Consider the following 27011-nt stretch of genomic DNA (forward strand, 5'->3'; position numbering starts at 1 on the left):
ATTCTAGCTGAATTTTCTCATCTCTTTGACGAATGAGGGTCCAGTAGAACACATTTGCACAATGTTCTTAGTTCGATTCTTTGTCGTATCATTTTGAATTTCAGGCCTATATGAGATTTTCGATTTTATCATTCATTCTTCTAGGGTCGATAAAGTACTCGTGGGGCACTGAAGTTGACTTAGTCCTCTTTTCATTCGCACCAAATTCATGCTTCGTGCCAGTGTTATTAATTTTTCTTTTGTCCTCGAGAGCCATGAAATCACTGTCATCTTTTTTTGACATTGGGTTTCTTCATGTACAGCGATCTGTATTCATCGACAGTGAAATCCCAAGTCTCTCATCTCGTCTTGTGCATGTTTTCACCAACCAGATTATCCAGTGGATAGTTTTTCTTTCCTTTTTTTGCTTTTTGTTCAAGTTCTTGCTGGAAATTTTGTTCAACATAAAAAAAAACATCCTTATGGAAATTATGAACCTTGCTCCTGGTGAATTTCATTACTATTCAGCATATGATCCCTAGAGAGCTATGATCACTAACATATGATCACTAGCAGTCAAACCTCCCTCAAATCCTTAAATGGCATCCAGTTGTCTTAGAAACTAAATACATATTAGATAGCGTGACTAGGTATGTTATGTCCGAAAAACGTTTGGATTGTCATGGCTGGGCTGTCTTTAATAATAGATCTATCCGATCGTAGCTAACTCGGATAAACAACATGAGACCTGGCCTGATAGTGCTTATAGTAGAGTTTAATATGTTTTGAGTCTAAAACAGATGGATTCAGATAAAACTGTATTCATTAATTTTTGTTGAATTGAAACCTTTGATGTTTTGTAAACCCTATCGATACAGTTAATAAGGCTTCCAGTGTATGTGAGATACTTAACATAATCTTGCCATTTTCCATCAGTGGTAACACGTGCTTTTGATACCTGAATGTAATAACTTGGTTATTTTGCTTAAACAAATATGTTTCACTTACTTATTGAATCTAGTAGATATGTCCCGAATATAGTACACTTTGTCGAAATATTTTTTTTTATAGTACTACCTCTTCTTCCATTAACATTTAAGGGGTGGAGAACAAAGACTTCTCAACAGAATTTGGAATCAAGAATTGCATAGCATCACGCGATATATGGTACACAACTGATCCAGGTGGCTATATTTTAAATGAATGCTGTCAGTCTATGTATAATAATATGATACAAAATAATAGATTATTAGTTTATACACGACACAGAAAATTAAAATTATACTGTTCTGGATTAAAGTTTTTTTTATTGTTATTTACGTTTACGTTTAGAAATTGTTCTGAACGTTTTTTTTAAAGATTCACTTGACGTACAAAATGAAATTTTAGTAGGAATGCTGACACGTCTCACATCGATAACATTATTTTGCTTAGACTTTAACATTATGCTCCTTACAGATCGGGATTTCATAGAATAGCTTCCAGTAGTAATTTTATAAATTTCTTCATAAATCAACACAAATGCTGTAATCGTTCTGAATAAAATTTCGCCAATTTTCTGTAAATTCATGTAAGAAATTATGTAGCTCTTCGATTATATTACTGATGTGTAATCACAGTCACTGGGGAAAGAATACAGAACAGAAAGATAACGAAATTGCTGTTTCAGCGAAAGGTATAACTTTCAGAAAAAATATCAAAACGAATTCTATCAGTTATCAATTATACTAAAGATTTTTGCAGTCATTTTTGTACGTTTGTCATTCAATTTGATAATCGGGTCATTCAAAGTTATGATAAAAATTAGCGCCATGAAGTTAGTCATTCAAATTCGTTTTTTGATCATTCATTTCGCACTTCAGTCAAAGAATTTAGCATTTATATCATTCAAATTAAAATGCCCGTCGAGAGCATTCAAATTAGTCGGAATGCGAGGAAGCGTCTTTTCGAGCATTCAAATTAATTTCGGAGCAATCTATTTAACACTTCGAACAATCAAATTAGCACAATAGCTGTTTTGGTTTTATCTCATGATCATTATTATCACAATCATGTGTTTTCATCCATTGTTTATGCTTCAAGCATTCTATCGTGCCCATGTCTTTTCTATGTATTCTTTTATGTTTTCACACGTACATGTTTGCATAGGTACATTGTTAAAAACTCCATGAAATCGCATTCCAGTCTTTTCAATCTTTTTAAAGAAACTCACAATTACAACAAATGCTCATTTTCTTTGATTTTGAATACATGATGTTGTGATATGTGTTCTTCCTTTGCATAATATGTCTTGTTGGGAAAAGTATATATTTCTTTGATTTAGTATTTTTTTTCTTTCATCGGGAGGAAAGGGTGCTATATATACACTAAGATAATTATTGATCTACAGTTTCGATAAGGAGAGTTCGAGAGGATTTAGTCGTCTATTTCCTGGCGGTCGAGGCTTCTCGGGAGGTAGGTCTGGGTGTGTCTGTACCAACGAACACAATTTTCTGGAGTGATAGCGTCGATGTTGCGCCTTGCGACCTGTTGTATGACATGTGCTCGCCATTCTTCCATGGTCATTACGGCTTCTGCAGCTGTCCGGTCACCGACACTTTGCTGCAACTCAGCTCGAGCGAGGTCCCGCTTGACAGCCACCCTAAAGGTAGAGTGCGCCATTTCCGTACAATTAAGAAACGGCGAGTAGGGAAGCAGAAGTTTCAGACTGATCCATAGGTCGGCATCAGTTGGGAGCTCGACACGAGCGTGTGGTGGCGCGTTGTCGTAGATCAAGTAGACGGGTTCATCCGCTGGGGACATCCTCGAACTGTTTCTGCCAAGAACTCCTCGAAAGACTTTCATGTAACGGTATCGTTCGCAATGGAGTGGTGAATCAGGCCGATTTCTGCTGACACCGCGAAAGTGACGTTGCAGTTTTTCCTACGCTGACGGTTGGCAACTCGGCGAACAGGAGCGCCTCAAGGGGCTCATCCAAAAGACCATCTGGCACAAATGTTGTAACCGTGTTCATCAATGAATACTCAATGGCTGACGACTCCCTTTTCAATGAACCAATGCACGTACTCATAACGCTTTTCCAGAGTTCTTGGGGTATTTCTTGCATCTGGGACATCTTCGGCCAACTTCATGGTTACCAACATCCTATCTAGAGCCAATGAGATTGCAGACACGGAAACAGGCGGCTTCCGGACAATGCTGCCTCTAAGTCCCTCTTCATCTGTGGAAGGGTTACGAGTGGGGTGGCATCAATAATCACTTGAAGCCTGGTTCTCATTTCCTCATCAACCTTAACATGGTGGGCACCTCCTCTGGGCAACTTGTGGCGCCTCCCAGACCGTAGGAAGGTCACTACTATGGACCGGACACTACTTTTAATGCTAAGTGTGTCTGTCAGTTGCAGGTAATCGGTGTGATGCCTCTCTAAGGCATCAATCAGCCTTGTCCTATCTTCGTCCGATATACGGATGTATCTTACGCGTGGCTGCATGATTACAAGTTGGTGTAAGAGAATGGGATATAAAATGCAACTGATACAGACCGGTTACGATTGTTGTAATGAAAAAAGCTTTCATGGACAGAAGAAGCAAGTAAATTATTTCTTCCTTGTAGCTATAACAACATAAAATTTGCATGACAAAACATGTCATTTAAATTTGTCATTTTTAACATTCACGTCATAGAATGTGAGTAAAAACACACTTGTAAAATTAGTGCTAAATTGAATAAACTTATTCCGAACTCGAATGCTCACGTGCGAATTTGAATGCTCGAAAAGATGCTTAGAGAGAAAAACCATCCAATCCTAGAGATTAACTCTTGCACAACCAGACATAACATCTACATTTTCTTGAGCCGAAATAGAATTGTTGTATCACTTCACTTCATCTGCCACAATTCGCTACAGAACATCGAGATAATCATCGAAGTTCGTTTCCAGTTCAGTCTTCATGAAGAGATCTGAAAAGTATTACAAGTATGACTACCCTTCGTAGTCTGTTAATTACCGTATCGTTCTTCGGTTGCCTCAAAGTGCAGCTCACTCTGGCCATCGTATTTTAGTACACACACCTTGCACCAACAGCAGTCTTCGTATTTATCGTCGAATAAATTGTTAAATATTATTCTTGCCGCTACCATTCGGTCGCACTGTCTCTCCTAATGAATTCTTATAAATTATGCATCTGTCTGTCTCTCTCGCTTCTAATTATTTTTACTGTTACTTGCTTATTATACCTTATCGATTATTTTCTAATTTTCCTTTTGAAGTTGACTTATAGTATTGTGCATAATTTTCACCGTCAATTACCGTCTAATTAGATCATTAATTCGGTCCAGTGGGCTTTTTGCCCCATAAGTCATACTGCCATCTTTAGTTGACCGTACAAATCATAAAACTATAGTCTGCGTAGAGAAACATTCGAAAATGTAAGCACCCACAGGCAGTTGTTTCTGTCTCTATTTCGGCTTTTTGAACGCAACCATTAAATATCGAGGAAAGCTTGGTTCAAGGCATATCATAACTTCGAATATCTTCCTTCTTGGTATTAGAAAATAAGAATCCCAGAAGTTTCTGTGTTGAAATAGGCCCCAATCCTATCATGTCGTCTGAAAAGTTCTGGATAGTTCTTGATAGTAGTTCTTATTGTTCTTGATATACTTGGGTTTAGTTTTCAGTGATTGTCTATCATTTGAGTGTTACACATAAAGTTACCAATCCTGTCCTCAACAACTTTCTACTACTCTTTATTTGTTAATCATTATACCAAAACGATAGGTTGGTACTACTGGGAGAAAACGTTTTAGCATCCTTATCACCAGTTCCTGGCACTGGGGACGGGGAAATTTTAAAACATTTCGTTTCACTACAACCAGTACTGCTATGAAGGAAGCAGCTTCTGGAGCTCACTGTTCGTTATTGCTGCCTCCTCTGTTGCTGTCGGTCTTTCTCTCTCTCCTCCTCCACTCCTTTTCTTGTTCTGAGAGAATCCTCAAGTTGCTCATTGAAATCCCTTCAACGCACTTCGCAGCTTGGATTTCTGCCCTGCATTTTTAGGCTAATTACTTTCCTCCCTACCATGTATATCTGGAATACCTTAGTAACCTTGTGGGTCATCAATACTTTCAGGTCAATATTAGGCCATATCTGAACATATGTTATTTCGTGTCACCTCTGCGGTGGTATAGTGCTGTATTGTACAGCAAAGTTTATGACAAACCAATCGTCACCGTTATTACCAACGTATCTTTTCGTGAACAATGTATTTCACCTCCTTATATATTGCATCGCTAGCCTGTAGGCAGATTTGCGCGCAACTCCACCTATTTCATTTGGAAAGCCAAAATAATACATTTCTTGATGTATTCCTTAGGAGAGGAAGCACTTTTACTAATAACACATCTCTTCCTCACATGATCTTTTCTTTTCCAGAAGCTGATCTCTATTAAGTACCACCCTCTGTTTAGTAATTCTGGAAGAAAAATTGTTGCTCTTGCTATTAAACTTAATGGAAATATCGGTATTTTTCATTTGTTAAAGTGTAAATGCTTAGTGTATCTGCTTCATCAAAGATTTAAATTTTTGTTTTTTACTATTTTGTCTTTTTTAAAACTTTATGTCATTGCGTTCAAAATTTTTACCGAAGTTCTTGAGGCTGTGATCACAACTACCTCATTATTGCAAGCACTTGTCACTATTACTCCAGAAAAAGAAGCTATTTGAATAACTAATGAGCAACAATAAAAAAAATAATATAAATGTATAAAGTACAGGTTTTTTTTAGATGTGCAAACGTTCCAAAACCCCTTGTCAATAAAACGAGAAAAAACTATTTCCTTCAACGAGTGCATCTTAGCAAAATGCATATTTTCGCGATGTTATCTCAAATATACTTCAACACTTCAATACACCGTAGTAGTAGTAGTAGTAGTAGTAGTAGTAGTAGTAGTAGTAGTAGTAGTAGTAGTAGTAGTAGTAGTAGTAGTAGTAATAATGATGATGATGATGATAATAATAATAATAATAATAGTAGTAGTAGTAGTAGTAGTAGTAGTAGTAGTAGTAGTAGTAGTAGTAGTAGTAGTAGTAGTAGTAGTAGTAATAGTAGTAGTAGTAGTAGTAATAGTAGTAGTAGTAATAGTAGTAATAATAATAATAATAATAATAATAATAATAATAATAATAATAATAATAAATACCCTGATGCAATACCAGACAGTGGTTCTCATGGCTTTTGATCTTAACTGATTGGAACTGTTATCATGTATATATTTTGTATTGGGCTGTAGCAAACATTCTGCCCAACGCCACAAATGTGCTTGTCAGTTGTTTGACCTTAACCAGTTGAACACGTGTGCCTTGCTGGTTGACGATATGTGCATTTCTGACCACGAGCAGGAGTAGTGGGAGAACATCAGAGCCATGTGTTGAGAAGAGTTCTTTGAGATTTGAATAATTCACCTCTCGAAACATGGGTATCTCGTTTATCATCTTTAAATAAGCCTTAATCAGGGACCTTTTGAGTGGGATGAGCTTCTCGACTTGAAGGAAATTCTAAACATTGCAAGGTCATACGCTGATTATCTTGAAATGAGATCACTATGTTGCGCACGTATGGTTTTAATGTGTGAGACTGTTGTACCTTTATCAGGAAAGTAGTCTTGATTGGTATATTGGGCTTCGTATATTTGTACCCCAGCGTCACTTTCATGGCATGCACTGCTCTCTCACTCAATCATAATAATAATCCTTTCTTCTATAGGCAAAAGGCCTGAGATTTTGGGGGAGGGACTAGGCGATTTCAATGACCCCAGTGTTTCACTGTTACTTAATTTATCGACCCCGAAAGGATGAAAGGCAAAGCCGGCTCCGGCGGAATTTGAACTCAAAACTTAAAGACGGACGAAATGCTGCTAAGCATTTAACCCGGAGTGCTAACGGTTCTGCCAGTTCACTGCTTTTACGATAGGTACAAGGCCTGAAATTTTACTGGTGGGTGTATCCGATTACATCCAGCTCAGCATAATAATAATAATAATGATAATAATAATAATAATTATAATAATAATAATAATAATAATAATAATAATAATAATAATAATAATAATAATAATACCAGCAGATGACAACGTTTCCCTAAAAGAAATGGAAAAACTTTCAAAATACAAAGACCTGGAAATAGAGGTAACTCGAATGTGGAATCTAAAAACAGAAACAAGTCCTATCATAGTAGGTGCCTTAAGTATAATAAAAAAAATATTCAGACAAATACATAACAAAAACACCAGGACTTACAAATATATATAACATACAAAAAATTGCACTACTGGGCACTGCACACATCCTACGCAAAACACTTTCAATACAGTAACCATAAGAGCACCACAGCAAACACACAGCACATACCCAAGGCGCACAAAGCTGCGCTCGGTAGTGAAGTGAAAGCACGTTATAAAAACAAAACTACTGAATAATAATAATAATAATAATAATAATAATAATAATAATAATAATAATAAAGCACAGGGTTGCCAAGTGGTGAAATGGTGAAGGCAATTCATCCTCAATCCAGCTATAAATACTTTGGAATACTTGAGGCAGATGCAATTAAACACAACGACATTAAGGAAAAGACAAAAAGAGAGTACCTGCGGCGAGGGAGAAAAATACTGGCTTCAAAGCTGAATGCCAGAAACATAACTTCGGCAATAAACTCGCGTGCAGCCGCAGTAGTTCGGTATGGCGTTGGAATCATGAAGTGACAAGAGGAGGAGGAGCTAAAGGAGATGGAAAGGAAGTCAAGAACGCTCCTAACGATGCATAGAATCCATCATCCACGTGCAGACACTGATCGCCTATACATGAAGGGAGCAAATAGAAAAAAGGGACTGATAAATGTGGAAGATTGGGTACGTATCCAACTCGAGAGCTTAGTGAGATACATAGCCCAAAATAAGGAAACCTTGCTTGTGTCAGTTAGGAATGAAGGATTATTGAAAGCAGAGAAAAAAAAAAGGAAAAACAAAGGAAGAAATACAAAAGGACATGAAGCAGAATTACCCAACAAGGGTCTACACAATCAATTCCATGTATCCACAACAGAAGTTGCTGGAAAAAATAGGTGGGGATGGCTGAAGAAAGGAACACTAAAAAAAAAAAAAGAGACCGAGAGCACTATACCAGCAGCGCAAGACCAAGCTTTGGCCACAAACTGGAGGGTCAACCTTTGGAATGAGCAATTCTACGCTGTGCCGCATCTGTAATAGACTTGGCAAAAGCCACTACAAGCGGTGGTGACACGATCAAGTAGCGAAAGTGCTACATTGAAAAGTGCTACATTGAAAAGTGCTACATTGAAAAGTGCTACATTGAAAAGTGCTACATTGGAAAGTGCTACATTGGAAACTGAGTGATAAGTGGGGGCTAGAGAACAAAGACGTGGTATGAGCACAGACCACTGAGAGTGGAGGAGTCGGAGACTAGCAAAAGACACAAGACCTGAAATTTGGGGGCGGAGACCAGTCAAGTACATCGACCCCAGTGCTGAACTGGTACTTACTTTATCGACTCCGAAAGGATGAAAGGCAAAGCCGATCCCCGGTGGAATTTGAACTCTGTACGTGCAGACAGACGAAGTGCCGCAAAGCCTTTTGCCCTATGTGCTAACAATTCTGCCAGCTCGCCGCCTCAATGATAATAATAATAATAATAATAATAATAATAATAATAATAATAATAATAATAATAATAATAATAATAATAATAATAATAATAAATAATGATAATGATTTAAAATTTCTTCCAATAAATTTACCGAAGGAAGCGTTTTCTTCTCCGCCCTCCCCTTCCCCTCTTGATGAAAATTGAATTGATCAATGAGGAGTTAGTCGAGGAAGGAAGAATTAATCTTCTGTCCTTTCAGATGCATCCGCTCTAAAACCTATCTTTTGTCCGATCCACCAGATAGAGATGTGCTATCTACTCTTCCCGATCAAAGGAAGGTGGTGAGGAGAACTTCACGATGGACTCGACCGATAGACGATCCGTTCTATACATGAAAGTAACTATTCGACAAAACTTCTCAAGTCAGCATTGCTCGGAAACTGCTTGTTTCGTCTGTCTGCGAGTATCTCGGATAGGTCGGGTTGACGACACTTCCATGTGTGTAGAGTTTCTCCCGAACCGGGAATTCTCCCACCCCGTAACACGGCCTGGCCTGAGATTTGGACAAATAGCTCATAGTCACTGGGGTGAAAGTCCTTGGGAACAGAGTGCTAGTTCGTTCTTATCGATGGTCAGAATTTCCTCCAAAACGTCGACAGTTTTCCCATTGCTAGCCTTCTGTAGAAAGCCGAGCACCTGATAGCATGTCCGATATTACCTTTGCAGTTGCTGTTATGTTGTTTTGGGACTTGTGATGTCGGAAGCAAAACGGGGGAGCCTTCCTGCTATCGGCTTTTGTTGAAGCAGAAAACTCACATGTGGTTGACAGCACTTGAGATTTTTTGTCATCTGCAGTGAAATGCAGTTTTACTCCATTTACGGTTGAATTAAACCGGGATCTTTTCAAAGTGTTCTGCTTCTACTTTTAATAGGATCCCTAGAGATTAATTCCGGATAAATTTTCCTGTTTATTTTTTTACTCATCTGAAAGATTTCCTGTAGGGTGATGCAACCTACAGCCCACTAAACACACCAACTCTCGTGACAAATTAGATATCCTGATCCTCACCATCTGTCTGCGTAGGTAAGTAGGGATGAGAACAAATTTCTCATTTATGCAGAGTACAATGGAATGCTTTAATGCTAGGGCTTCTTTCAGGATTTTCACTTCGACGGCACCAAATTTTCAGGGTCTGATGACGAATTCTACCTCCTTTTATATCTCTCGCAAATATATTTCCACTTTAACACGTGTGGCCGTTTCCACAGCTCGGTTTTGACCGACTGATGCTGGTAAAGAATTCCTCCGCTTTTCCATCTAATTTAACAATTTGTTCAGCATTTCTTACGTTTGTAAGCTCGTCTTCCATACAAACCGAGACATCTTTGTGGCATTTCCTGCACAGGAATTGACTTTAATATTGTTGGTGCTTCCGCTGCTCCCGATGGTCTCAGTGAGTGTGGTAGTGGTGTTGGATACAGTAGCAGTAATAGAGTAGTAGAGTTGTTCTTGCCATTCTCTGTTGCTCTAATGCTGGTGGTGGTGGTGGTGATAATGGTATTTGACAAATTGTTATTCTCGTTTGTGATGTTAGTGTTTGCTCGGGCTGTGGGAGATATATGAAGAAAAATGTTTTCGTTATTGACAGAGTGAAAGGGAAAGAGAAACAAATTCAATTTCCCTTTCAAAATTATGTCCCACTTCTTCCTTTCGTTTCCTAGCTCTCGAAGACGACATCATCGTCAATGTCATTCTTATACGGAAGTAAATGTTTTCCTTAATTTTTGCACTTTAGGGTTAATAAAGGATTTAACTAGCTCGATGGAGTCCTGATTAACAACAAAAGTGTCAAGCAAAAATTAATCAAAAACCTCTTAACAGACAAACAACTAATGTACAGAGAGCTCTCGTGTATTTGTTACTAGTTCAGGAACAATATCAACAAAAACAAATAATAATAATAATAATAATAATAATAATAATAATAATAATAATAATAATAATAATAATAATAATAATAATAATAATAATAATAATAATAGCAATAACAATGGTTACTAATTTAGACACATTGCAAGTCATTTTCAGAGGAGGCGTTTATAGATACCGCTGAATGGTAGTTGACCTTTTCTTCTAACAATAATATAATTCTAGTTTTTCTTTTCAGTCATTATAACGTTTATAAACCTAATATTTATAATGTGTTAAATTATTTTAACAAATTGTTTTTGACAAAGCACTCGGAAAATTTGAAGTTTCCAGACTGTTTATAATTGATTAGTGTCTTGGATAATTTGTCCGTATATGATTAGTTAAAGCGCTCAACCAGAAGTTTGAGACACTCAGAATATAATTGGTTGAGTTAATGAGAGAAAAAAAAAGAGAAAAAAAAATACGAAATTACTGATAAATTGATGCATTAGTGTCGAAAAAGACGGTGAGAGAGAAAACGAAAGAGAAAGAGAGAGAGAGAGAGAGAGAGAGAGAGAGAGAGAGAGAGAGAGTGAGAGAGAGAGAGAGAGAGAGAGAGAGAGAAGGAGGAGGAGTGGACTAAACTGAAATATTACTTCCCTCAGTAACAAACCTTATAAGGATAACGATGGCTCCCAATACATTAAAAAAGTTTCATTCTCTCAATTATATATTTTATATTATTTATTATAATTAAATCAATAAGTAAAGTTGTTTCACAGTCCATTTTATGAATTAAAAGATATAATTAAAAACTTTATTGCCTTTGCCTTTAAAATTGAAAATAGAAAGCGAAATGTATAGCCTAGGGACAAAATAATATAATAAAATAATAAAATAAATTGAAGTGTGTTAAGTTTTATTAGATAAGACACGAGATTCATTATGGGTCATAATATTTCGGCATTGATTAAAAAACACTTAAGTTATATTTTACTACTTTGCAAATAATAATAATAATAATAATAATAATAATAATAATAATAATAATAATAATAATAATAATAATAATAATAAAATAACCACCATAGGACTGCAAAAATACCTACTCCAGAAGCAAGGGAAACTAATACAAATAGCCACAAAACACGAGCAAAACAAAAAACTGTTTTCAGTATTTAAGGAAGCTGACAAATACAAACAAGAAATCAATCTACCTAACAAATACGAAGAAGAAGAATAAGAAACAACAAAAGCTATAAAACAAATGAAATCCAAACTAAAACTAGAACAGCAACGGACCATGATAAAACGATGGCAAGAAAAGCCCCTACATGGTAAATACTGGGCTAAACTAAATGCAAAAGAAATAGACAGAGAAAAATCCTAGCAATGGCTGAGAAGCTCAGGACTCAAAGCAGAGACTGAAGGATTTTTAATTGCTGCACAAGACCAAAGCTTCCCCACCAGAAATTACCAAAAACACATAATGAAAAGAAATATAACAAGTAACTGTAGAATATGTGGAGATCGACAAGAAACAATAAATCATATTATCTCTGGCTGCCCAGTCCTGGCTAAGAAGGAATATATTCACAGACACGACAGAGCTGGGACCTATATACACTGGAAGCTATGCCAACATTATGGAATAACAACAGAAAAAAGATGGTATAAACACACGCCAGAAAAGGTCACAGAAAACGAGAAAGCAACCATACTCTGGGATATGCCAATACACACAGATAGAGAAATTAAGGCAAATAGACCAGATATAGTTGTCAAAGATCATGAAGAAAAAAAATGCTTTCTAATTGATGTATCAATACCAGCAGATGACAACGTTTCTCTAAAAGAAATGGAAAAACTTTCAAAATACAAAGACCTGGAAATAGAGATAACTCGAATGTGGAATCTAAAAACAGAAACAATTCCTATCATAGTAGGTGCCTTAGGTATAATAAAAAAATATTCAGACAAATACATAACAAAAACACCAGGACTTACAAATATATATAACATACAGAAAATTGCACTACTGGGTACTGCACACATTCTACGCAAAACACTTTCAAAACAGTAAACATAAGAGCACCACAGCACATACACAAGGCGCACAGAGCTGCGCTCGGTAGTGAAGTGAAAGCACGTTATAAAAATAAAACTACTGAATAATAATAATAATAATAATAATAATAATAATAATAATAATAATAATAATAATAATAATAATAATAATAATAATAATAATGATAATAACCTGGAAATAGACATAACTCGAATGTGGAATCTAAAAACAGAAACAATTCCTATCATAGTAGGTGCCTTAGGTATAATAAAAAAAATATTCAGACAAATACATAACAAAAACACCAGGACTTACAAATATATATAACATACAGAAAATTGCACTACTGGGCACTGCACACATCCTACGCAAAACACTTTCAATACAGTAAACATAAGAGCACCACAGCAAACCACAGCACATAACCAAGGCGCACAGAGCTGCGCTCGGTAGTGAAGTGAAAGCACGTTATAAAAATAAAACTACTGAATAATAATAATAATAATAATAATAATAATAATAATAATAATAATAATAATAATAATAATAATAATAATAATAATAATAATAATAATAATAATAATAATAATAATAATAATAATAATAATAATGATGATAATAACCTGGAAATAGAGATAACTCGAATGTGGAATCTAAAAACAGAAACAATTCCTATCATAGTAGGTGCCTTAGGTATAATAAAAAAATATTCAGACAAATACATAACAAAAACACCAGGACTTACAAATATATATAACATACAGAAAATTGCACTACTGGGCACTGCACACATCCTACGCAAAACACTTTCAATACAGTAAACATAAGAGCACCACAGCAAACCACAGCACATACCCAAGGCGCACAGAGCTGCGCTCGGTAGTGAAGTGAAAGCACGTTATAAAAATAAAACTACTGAATAATAATAATAATAATAATAATAATAATAATAATAATAATAATAATAATAATAATAATAATAATAATAATAATAATAATAATAATAATAATAATAATAATAATAATAATAATAATGATAATAACCTGGAAATAGAGATAACTCGAATGTGGAATCTAAAAACAGAAACAATTCCTATCATAGTAGGTGCCTTAGGTATAATAAAAAAATATTCAGACAAATACATAACAAAAACACCAGGACTTACAAATATATATAACATACAGAAAATTGCACTACTGGGCACTGCACACATCCTACGCAAAACACTTTCAATACAGTAAACATAAGAGCACCACAGCAAACCACAGCACATACCCAAGGCGCACAGAGCTGCGCTCGGTAGTGAAGTGAAAGCACGTTATAAAAATAAAACTACTGAATAATAATAATAATAATAATAATAATAATAATAATAATAATAATAATAATAATAATAATAATAATAATAATAATAATAATAATAATAATAATAATAATAATAATGATAATAAACTGGAAATAGAGATAACTCGAATGTGGAATCTAAAAACAGAAACAATTCCTATCATAGTAGGTGCCTTAGGTATAATAAAAAAATATTCAGACAAATACATAACAAAAACACCAGGACTTACAAATATATATAACATACAGAAAATTGCACTACTGGGCACTGCACACATCCTACGCAAAACACTTTCAATACAGTAAACATAAGAGCACCACAGCACATACCCAAGGCGCACAGAGCTGCGCTCGGTAGTGAAGTGAAAGCACGTTATAAAAATAAAACTACTGAATAATAATAATAATAATAATAATAATAATGATAATAATAATGATGATAATAACCTGGAAATAGAGATAACTCGAATGTGGAATCTAAAAACAGAAACAATTCCTATCATAGTAGGTGCCTTAGGTATAATAAAAAAATATTCAGACAAATACATAACAAAAACACCAGGACTTACAAATATATATAACATACAGAAAATTGCACTACCGGGCACTGCACACATCCTACGCAAAACACTTTCAATACAGTAAACATAAGAACACCACAGGAAACCACAGCACATACCCAAGGCGCACAGAGCTGCGCTCGGTAGTGAAGTGAAAGCACGTTATAAAAATAAAACTACTGAATAATAATAATAATAATAATAATAATAATAATAATAATAATAATAATAATAATAATTCTTAAACATTCACTTGAACAAAACTGTATTCTTAAACATTCACTTGAACAAAACTGTATTCTTAAACATTCACTTGAACAAAACTGTACAAATCCAAATATATGGTACCCTAGGCATAACACCTACATGAACTTCTAACTTGTTGTCTCTTGAGGTCTCTGGGTGAGACTTGGATCCAACTTGTACAAATGCAAAACAAAAGTCAGACATAAAATAATAATAATAATAATAATAATAATAATAATAATAATAATAATAATAATAATGATAATAACCTGGAAATAGAGATAACTCGAATGTGGAATCTAAAAACAGAAACAATTCCTATCATAGTAGGTGCCTTAGGTATAATTAAAAAATATTCAGACAAATACATAACAAAAACACCAGGACTTACAAATATATATAACATACAGAAAATTGCACTACTGGGCACTGCACACATCCTACGCAAAACACTTTCAATACAGTAAACATAAGAGCACCACAGCAAACCACAGCACATACCCAAGGCGCACAGAGCTGCGCTCGGTAGTGAAGTGAAAGCACGTTATAAAAATAAAACTACTGAATAATAATAATAATAATAATAATAATAATAATAATAATAATAATAATAATGATAATAAACTGGAAATAGAGATAACTCGAATGTGGAATCTAAAAACAGAAACAGTTCCTATCATAGTAGGTGCCTTAGGTATAATAAAAAAATATTCAGACAAATACATAACAAAAACACCAGGACTTACAAATATATATAACATACAGAAAATTGCACTACTGGGCACTGCACACATCCTACGCAAAACACTTTCAATACAGTAAACATAAGAGCACCACAGCAAACCACAGCACATACCCAAGGCGCACAGAGCTGCGCTCGGTAGTGAAGTGAAAGCACGTTATAAAAATAAAACTACTGAATAATAATAATAATAATAATAATAATAATAATAATAATAATAATAATAATAATAATAATAATAATAATAATAATAATAATGATAATAAACTGGAAATAGAGATAACTCGAATGTGGAATCTAAAAACAGAAACAGTTCCTATCATAGTAGGTGCCTTAGGTATAATAAAAAAATATTCAGACAAATACATAACAAAAACACCAGGACTTACAAATATATATAACATACAGAAAATTGCACTACTGGGCACTGCACACATCCTACGCAAAACACTTTCAATACAGTAAACATAAGAGCACCACAGCAAACCACAGCACATACCCAAGGCGCACAGAGCTGCGCTCGGTAGTGAAGTGAAAGCACGTTATAAAAATAAAACTACTGAATAATAATAATAATAATAATAATAATAATAATAATAATAATAATAATAATAATAATAATAATAATAATAATAATGATAATAACCTGGAAATAGAGATAACTCGAATGTGGAATCTAAAAACAGAAACAATTCCTATCATAGTAGGTGCCTTAGGTATAATAAAAAAATATTCAGACAAATACATAACAAAAACACCAGGACTTACAAATATATATAACATACAGAAAATTGCACTACTGGGCACTGCACACATCCTACGCAAAACACTTTCAATACAGTAAACATAAGAGCACCACAGCAAACCACAGCACATACCCAAGGCGCACAGAGCTGCGCTCGGTAGTGAAGTGAAAGCACGTTATAAAAATAAAACTACTGTATAATAATAATAATAATAATAATAATAATAATAATAATAATAATAATAATAATAATAATAATGATAATAAACTGGAAATAGAGATAATAATGATAATAAACTGGAAATAGAGATAACTCGAATGTGGAATCTAAAAACAGAAACAGTTCCTATCATAGTAGGTGCCTTAGGTATAATAAAAAATAATAATAATAATAATGATAATAACCTGGAAATAGAGATAACTCGAATGTGGAATCTAAAAACAGAAACAATTCCTATCATAGTAGGTGCCTTAGGTATAATAAAAAAATATTCAGACAAATACATAACAAAAACACCAGGACTTACAAATATATATAACATACAGAAAATTGCACTACTGGGCACTGCACACATCCTACGCAAAACACTTTCAATACAGTAAACATAAGAGCACCACAGCAAACCACAGCACATACCCAAGGCGCACAGAGCTGCGCTCGGTAGTGAAGTGAAAGCACGTTATAAAAATAAAACTACTGTATAATAATAATAATAATAATAATAATAATAATAATAATAATAATAATAATAATACTAATAATAATAATAATAATAATAATAATAATAATAATAATAATGATAATAAACTGGAAATAGAGATAACTCGAATGTGGAATCTAAAAACAGAAACAATTCCTATCATAGTAGGTGCCTTAGGTATAATAAAAAAATATTCAGACAAATACATAACAAAAACACCAGGACTTACAAATATATATAATATACAGAAAATTGCACTACTGGGCACTGCACACATCCTACGCAAAACACTTTCAATACAGTAAACATAAGAGCACCACAGCACATACCCAAGGCGCACAGAGCTGCGCTCGGTAGTGAAGTGAAAGCACGTTATAAAAATAAAACTACTGAATAATAATAATAATAATAATAATAATAATAATAATAATAATAATAATAATAATAATAATAATAATGATAATAACCTGGAAATAGAGATAACTCGAATGTGGAATCTAAAAACAGAAACAATTCCTATCATAGTAGGTGCCTTAGGTATAATTAAAAAATATTCAGACAAATACATAACAAAAACACCAGGACTTACAAATATATATAACATACGGAAAATTGCACTACTGGGCACTGCACACATCCTACGCAAAACACTTTCAATACAGTAAACATAAGAGCACCACAGCAAACCACAGCACATACCCAAGGCGCACAGAGCTGCGCTCGGTAGTGAAGTGAAAGCACGTTATAAAAATAAAACTACTGAATAATAATAATAATAATAATAATAATAATAATAATAATAATAATAATAATAATAATAATGATAATAAACTGGAAATAGAGATAACTCGAATGTGGAATCTAAAAACAGAAACAGTTCCTATCATAGTAGGTGCCTTAGGTATAATAAAAAAATATTCAGACAAATACATAACAAAAACACCAGGACTTACAAATATATATAACATACAGAAAATTGCACTACTGGGCACTGCACACATCCTACGCAAAACACTTTCAATACAGTAAACATAAGAGCACCACAGCAAACCACAGCACATACCCAAGGCGCACAGAGCTGCGCTCGGTAGTGAAGTGAAAGCACGTTATAAAAATAAAACTACTGAATAATAATAATAATAATAATAATAATAATAATAATAATAATAATAATGATAATAATAATGATGATAATAACCTGGAAATAGAGATAACTCGAATGTGGAATCTAAAAACAGAAACAATTCCTATCATAGTAGGTGCCTTAGGTATAATAAAAAAATATTCAGACAAATGCATAACAAAAACACCAGGACTTACAAATATATATAACATACAGAAAATTGCACTACTGGGCACTGCACACATCCTACGCAAAACACTTTCAATACAGTAAACATAAGAACACCACAGCAAACCACAGCACATACCCAAGGCGCACAGAGCTGCGCTCGGTAGTGAAGTGAAAGCACGTTATAAAAATAAAACTACTGAATAATAATAATAATAATAATAATAATAATAATAATAATAATAATAATAATAATAATAATAATAATGATAATAACCTGGAAATAGAGATAACTCGAATGTGGAATCTAAGAACAGAAACAATTCCTATCATAGTAGGTGCCTTAGGTATAATAAAAAAATATTCAGACAAATACATAACAAAAACACCAGGACTTACAAATATATATAACATACAGAAAATTGCACTACTGGGCACTGCACACATCCTACGCAAAACACTTTCAATACAGTAAACATAAGAGCACCACAGTAAACCACAGCACATACCCAAGGCGCACAGAGCTGCGCTCGGTAGTGAAGTGAAAGCACGTTATAAAAATAAAACTACTGAATAATAATAATAATAATAATAATAATAATAATAATAATAATAATAATAATAATAATAATAATAATAATAATGATGATAATAACCTGGAAATAGAGATAACTCGAATGTGGGATCTAAAAACAGAAACAATTCCTATCATAGTAGGTGCCTTAGGTATAATAAAAAAAATATTCAGACAAATACATAACAAAAACACCAGGACTTACAAATATATATAACATACAGAAAATTGCACTACTGGGCACTGCACACATCCTACGCAAAACACTTTCAATACAGTAAACATAAGAGCACCACAGCAAACCACAGCACATACCCAAGGCGCACAGAGCTGCGCTCGGTAGTGAAGTGAAAGCACGTTATAAAAATAAAACTACTGAATAATAATAATAATAATAATAATAATAATAATAATAATAATAATAATAATAATAATAATAATAATAATAATAATAATAATAATAATAATAATAATAATAATGATGATAATAACCTGGAAATAGAGATAACTCGAATGTGGAATCTAAAAACAGAAACAATTCCTATCATAGTAGGTGCCTTAGGTATAATAAAAAAATATTCAGACAAATACATAACAAAAACACCAGGACTTACAAATATATATAACATACAGAAAATTGCACTACTGGGCACTGCACACATCCTACGCAAAACACTTTCAATACAGTAAACATAAGAGCACCACAGCAAACCACAGCACATACCCAAGGCGCACATAGCTGCGCTCGGTAGTGAAGTGAAAGCACGTTATAAAAATAAAACTACTGAATAATAATAATAATAATAATAATAATAATAATAATAATAATAATAATAATAATAATAATAATAATAATAATGATAATAATCTGGAAATAGAGATAACTCGAATGTGGAATCTAAAAACAGAAACAATTCCTATCATAGTAGGTGCCTTAGGTATAATAAAAAAATATTCAGACAAATACATAACAAAAACACCAGGACTTACAAATATATATAACATACAGAAAATTGCACTACTGGGCACTGCACACATCCTACGCAAAACACTTTCAATACAGTAAACATAAGAACACCACAGCAAACCACAGCACATACCCAAGGCGCACAGAGCTGCGCTCGGTAGTGAAGTGAAAGCACGTTATAAAAATAAAACTACTGAATAATAATAATAATAATAATAATAATAATAATAATAATAATAATAATAATAATAATAATAATAATAATAATAATGATAATAACCTGGAAATAGAGATAACTCGAATGTGGAATCTAAAAACAGAAACAATTCCTATCATAGTAGGTGCCTTAGGTATAATAAAAAAATATTCAGACAAATACATAACAAAAACACCAGGACTTACAAATATATATAACATACAGAAAATTGCACTACTGGGCACTGCACACATCCTACGCAAAACACTTTCAATACAGTAAACATAAGAGCACCACAGCAAACCACAGCACATACCCAAGGCGCACAGAGCTGCGCTCGGTAGTGAAGTGAAAGCACGTTATAAAAATAAAACTACTGAATAATAATAATAATAATAATAATAATAATAATAATAATAATAATAATAATAATAATAATAATAATAATAATAATAATAATAATAATAATAATAATGATAATAACCTGGAAATAGAGATAACTCGAATGTGGAATCTAAAAACAGAAACAATTCCTATCATAGTAGGTGCCTTAGGTATAATAAAAAAATATTCAGACAAATACATAACAAAAACACCAGGACTTACAAATATATATAACATACAGAAAATTGCACTACTGGGCACTGCACACATCCTACGCAAAACACTTTCAATACAGTAAACATAAGAGCACCACAGCAAACCACAGCACATACCTAAGGCGCACAGAGCTGCGCTCGGTAGTGAAGTGAAAGCACGTTATAAAAATAAAACTACTGAACAATAATAATAATAATAATAATAATAATAATAATAATAATAATAATAATAATAATAATATATGTATATCTATATCTGTGTGTATCTCTATCATTTATATATATATATAACATCCAATTTACAATGGAATATAATAAGGAAGAGCTCCCATTTCTGGACATTTTGATTTTTAAAAAGTCCAACAACCAAATTGCAACTGAGATTTACTACAAACCAACAGACTCAAAACACCATCTCCTAAACACTATCTCCTAAACACACCAAAATAAATACCCCATTCAATCTAGCAAAAAGGATCTGTACAATTGTATCTGACACAACCACTCGGGAACTTCGCCTACAAGAACTCAAAATGACATTCATTGAACGTCAATACCTACATTTATAGAACATGGAATTAAATGTGCCAAGAAATTGGACACAAACATACTAAGGACAACAAAACAAAACACCACACCTCACCTTAAACCACCCCCATACATATCAACCCACAATCCCAGAAACAATGACGCATACAATTATGCAAATTATACAAAATCTCCCTCTGCTCACTCAAGACCCGAAAATGAACAGCATACTAAATACACGCAAACTACTAAAATGCAAAGAGAAGACAAATCACTCAAGAGACTCCTAACAAATGCAAAACTATACTCAATACAAAAGATACCAACATTAAAAAAAATGCAGATGACCTAATTGTGGTACATGCCCATACCTACCTGAAGGCTCGGAATTCACATTCCAGCAAGGACAAAAATTCTCAATTTAGACCAACTTCACATGTGCTTCCCAGAGCCTTATCTATGTCCTAACCTTCTCTGGTTGTGGTCACAATTATGTGGGCCAAACCGTGTGGGAAGATGAATAACGGCGCCATCACTAGTGATCATTCAAAACACCATGATGTTGATTGAGTGATTGATTTTTATCACTCTCAGTACATGTTCTCAAATTGCACTGTCCTCAGACTGACACCCAAACACTGAAATTTTCGTACTAGAGCTTCCGGCCGAATGCCAGGCGGTAGAGTATCTCGTTTCCAAATTTCTGGCGGAGTGAATTGCGACATGATGTTTTTCTCACAGACTGTGACCAGCTGACCATACTATACCATGTAGTCGACAAAATCAAAGACAAACAATGTGCATGCGTGAAAAAAAAATATAAATTGGTGACAATTTACCCATCACACCCTGAATATGTGTGTGTGTATACATATATATACATACATACAAACACACAAACAGACATATACACATACATACATACACCCCCCCACACTCCCCCCCCCACATATATATATATATATATACGACGGGCTTCTTTCAGTTTCCGTCTACCAAATCCACTCACAAGGCTTTGGTCGGCCCGAAGTTGTAGTAGAAGACACTAGCCCAAGGTGCCACGTAGTAGGACTGAACCCGGAACCATGTGGTTGGTAAGCAAGCTACTTACCACACAGCCACTCCTGCGCCTATATATGCAGTTTTAATCTGTGCTGCCACGCAAAGTAACGAACAAAACATGTTGCATAAATGTATATGTGTGTGTGCGTATGTGTGTGTGCGTATGTGCGCATGCATTTGTATACACACGCACACACCAGACGATCAAGCACTCGCACATGAATTTTCAAAAATATTGTCTATATAACGTACTTTTATTGCTATTTATCTGATCGATTTATGTAAATATAATGACCGACACACTTCGAAATATTTATATAATGGTGAAAAATAACCATATTTTGGTTATATATAACATTCCAGATAATTTTGAGTTATTTTGTGCGCGTCTCCATTGAAATCATACAGTATCGAGGAAGACAAATCAAATTTAAAGCCTCTCCAGAAATCGATAGCAACTAAAGCATTGTTGAACAGCAGTAAATTCAATGAAATTCTCACTTGTTTTGAGATTTATTGCAGTAGCAAATGTAAAGTTGTGTCATGGTATACACGAGACATTCTATGTTTTCTACATAAGACAACAGAACTTCGTTTCGAAAGAGACAAAGGAAAATAAACATTTGTCTGAGTAGCACAAACTCATGTAGGTAAATAACTAAAATTAAAACTACGTCTGAATCTATATTTATTCAGGGTTTATTCTACAGTTACATTAATATTTAAGAGGGTTAAGGTAGCGAGCTGGCAGAACCGTTATCATGCCGAGCAATATGCTCAGCGGTATTTTGACCGTCTTTACGTTCTGAAGCCGACTTTACCATTCATCATTTTGGGAATCAATAAAATAATAACCAATTGAACACCGAAGTCGATGTAATCGCCTTACCCCCTCCTACGAAATTGCTGGCCGAGTACCAAAATTTCGAAATCAATATTTAAGCCGGTTGTTTGGTGGAGCTGCACATAAGTGCTTATCTGTACCATATATAATGTTCAGTTCTAACATGTGCCATTTTTATACTGAATCGAAAACATCCTTAAGACAATTACAAGATCCTCAGTTTGTCGAATATGTATTATATACATACGTAATGTGGAGGCGCAATGGCCCAGTGGTTAGGGCAGCGGACTCGCGTTTATAGGATCGTTGTGAGTGTTTATTGAGCGAAAACGCCTAAAGCTCCACGAGGCTTCGGCAGGGGATGGTGGCGAACCCTGCTGTACTCTTTCACCACAACTTTCACTCTTGCTTCCTGTTTCTGTTGTGCCTGTATTTCAAAGGACCAGCCTTGTCACACTGTGTCACGCTGAATATCCCCGAGAACTACGTTAAGGGTACACGTGTTTGTGGAATACTCAGCCACATGCACGTTAATTTCACGAGCAGGCTGTTCCGTTGATCGGATCAACTGGAACCCTCGACGTCGTAAGCGACGGAGTGCCAACAACAACAACAACAACATACGTAGTACATGCATCCATGTACACATACACACAGATGCACATGTAACATTTATCCCCAACACAGCGTGTATTATAAAGCTAAAATAAATTAATGCGGTTAAATTCACTTCAGTTTTTAAGTCTTTTTCGATGTGGAAAAATAAACACGTGTAAATACATATTGTTATTCTTCTCGTACACAGAAATAGAAAGGGGATTGTTCGGACAGGTTTTAATAATTCATTGACCATTGATCACAGGACAAGTACTCCTTCGCTTTTCTGTCAGTGACGAAAACCAGCAAATAAAACATAGAAGAGAACACACATGTAACCGTTAGACAAGTTTGCATATAGTATCTTGTTGATGGCATGATTAAATAACTAATAAACATTTATGGACAGTACAATCCATATTAAAAAGACCTACTTAATTTTAAAGGAATGAAAATTATTTTTTATGCCTCTCTCTCTCCCTCCCACCCCATTTCTCTCTCTCTCTCTCTCTCTGTATATATATATATATATATATGTGTGTGTGTGTTATTTCTTTACTACCCACAAGGGGCTACACACAGAGGGGACAAACAAGGACAGACAAACACGGATTAAGTCGATTATATCGACCCCAGTGCGTAACTGGTACTTATTTAATCGACCCCGAAAGGATGAAAGGCAAAGTCGACCTCGGCGGAATTTGAACTCAGAACGTAGCGGCAGACGAAATACCGCTAAGCATTTCGCCCGGCGTGCTAACGTTTCTGCCAGCTCGCCGCCGTTGTGTGTGTGTGTGTAGGCGCAGGAGTGGCTGTGTGGTAAGTAGCTTGCTTACCAACCAAATGTTTCAGTGTTCACGTCCCTGTAACTTAGCGGTTAGGCAAAAGAGAACGATAGAACAAGTACTAGGCTTACAAAGAATAAGGGGTCGATTTGGTCGACTAAAGGCAGTGCTCCAGCATGGCCGAAGTCAAATGACTGAAACAAATAAAAATATAACAATATATATATATATGCATATATAACAAAAGCGGCTATGCGCAATATAAAACCAGAAAGGAAAATTTCAACTGTCACTAATTGTGACTGACGGGGCAGAGTGGCATGTGCATTGCTAGAAAGGTTCTAAAGGTTTTTAACTCTTATTTCTAGCAATGTACTCTGCAACCTCAGTCACAATTAGTGACAATTGAATATACATACATAAATACATACATACATACATACATACATACATACATACATACATACATACAAACACCCAAATCCCATATATAGAATCACAAGGCCTTAAATCTCAGATCTGTTTGACAACGAATGCGAGAAAGTTCTCCAAAGAAGTTAAGAAGAAAATTTCTTTTAAAAAATTCTTCACACCCAATTTAACAAAGAACTTACTATATCTATTAACTAAAATTTATATTATTTATATTATTAAAAAATTAAAAAAGAACAAATTAAACTGATTAAAACTACCAGTGAAATCATTCTTTTTCTTTTTTCAAATACACACACACACATACACATACTCTCTCTCTCTCACACACACACACACAAACGCGCACACACACATACACACGCATATATAAAGTAACAAACCAAGGAAAGGAATTCCTTCAAAGGGGTGTGTAAAACATCCAATTCACTGCTATGTCAGTTGAATACCACATAGATAGGGGTACAATGCAAATTCTTCGTCGCCCTTTCAAAGCCTAGCCAGGCTCATGGGCCCAGTTTCCCGGTTTCTATAGCGTATGTGTCCCCCCCCCCCAGCTGGACGAGACGCCAGTCCATCGCAGCTTTACTCAAGAAACAGGAAGAAAGAGTGAGAGAAAGCTGGGGCGAAAGAGTACAACAGGGGTCGCCCTAACCGCTGCGCCATTGCGCCTCCACATAATGCAAATTACAAACAATAAATTAAATAGAGACATTCAATGGGTAATATGGTAATATAAGTTGTAGTTATTGTAGCTCTAAGTTTCTCTTCATATTTATAACGGATTTTCCCTCCGATAAACCAAGTAAACACAAAACTTTGTTTGTTAAGTTTCCCTTCATATTTATTATGGAATTATCCCTCCGATAAACTAAGTAAATAAAAAACGTTTTTCCTTAGTTACTTTAAACAATTTTTTTTATCAATAACTTTAGATAAAAGAGAAGAATTATATATTACCAATATAATAATATATTATTATTTATATTTCTTTAAATGTTTTATTACAGTCTCTAAATTAAGTAAGACCCTGATACTTAATTTATACACTAATATATTGTTGTTTTATGTTATTATAATAGCCAAAGATTGCTTTCGACCTAAATGAATTTGGATTAATATTATTTCAGATATATAGAAATATATTTCGATAGATGTAGATTCTATTTACTTAATTATTTTGTCCTTTATAATTTTTTTTTTATTGTAATTGTTATGTAGTTGAAAAGTTAATGCTCACGCTCATAAACACGGGCATTTGAATTATTATTTTTATAATCCAGTCGTCTTTTCACGTGGAATTTCGTCTGTCAGTAGACCAAAGCTCTGAAGTGACTTATATATAAATGAATATGAATTGTTTATTAATCAAATAATGTATATAAGTCGAGACAATTTGTTGGCTATTTTGGTTTTATAATGATTTTTTATGTTACCTTATATTATATTCATAGTATATTATATCATAATATAAATATTGGATTGTCAATTGAATCTATTTAATTTATTATATATATATATATATATATATATATATATGTGTGTGTGTGTGTGTGTGTGTGTGTGTGTGTGTGTGTGTGTGTGTGTGTGTGTGTGTGTGTGTGTGTGTGTGTGTGTTTGTGTGCATTGTTGTAGAGGATACCCCGATTGAGAGAAGTGGGATGTTCCACTACAAATAAATGGTGAACTGGTGGATAGACACAACGCGTGGTGTCAGTTGGCGAGGAATGAAGGTGATATCTGTACTCCGTTTTTTGCTTGTAATACGTGTGTCTATGTGTTTGTGTATACATACATATGCACATGTGCATATACATGCAAACATATATAGATACACATATCCTATTACAGAATATGCCTCTCCTCAATCGCCATTTAAAACTAATATATCTTAGCCCCGTAGAATAGTTAACTTATCAAGACATTGTAAAACCTTAATCTATCCACACACGTACAGAGCAGCAAGAATATTCGCATACCAGCTTTTAGTAAACACCATCACAGTCTAGTCGTCTAACAATTTTTTTCTTATTATAAATTCATTCTTTTATTTCATGTTTTGCATTATATTTTATATTCTATATTTTACTTCTTAACTTTAGTGTATAGTCACATACATTCTTTTCTCTACTTTATTGAATAATATTCTACAATTTCCTTGAAGCTGTTTTTTTTT

At 34.2% G+C, this 27011-nt stretch overlaps 1 protein-coding gene across 1 annotated transcript in view; it reads left to right on the plus strand.

Moving 5' to 3' along the window:
• LOC106877711 (growth hormone secretagogue receptor type 1) overlaps positions 1-27011 on the plus strand; it is a 199806-nt gene that overhangs the window by 105205 nt on the left and 67590 nt on the right. The window lies entirely within an intron of this gene.

This window comes from Octopus bimaculoides, chromosome 3, assembly GCF_046866305.1.
Source record: "Octopus bimaculoides isolate indiv1 chromosome 3, ASM4686630v1, whole genome shotgun sequence".
In the NCBI taxonomy this organism is placed as follows: domain Eukaryota; kingdom Metazoa; phylum Mollusca; class Cephalopoda; order Octopoda; family Octopodidae; genus Octopus; species Octopus bimaculoides.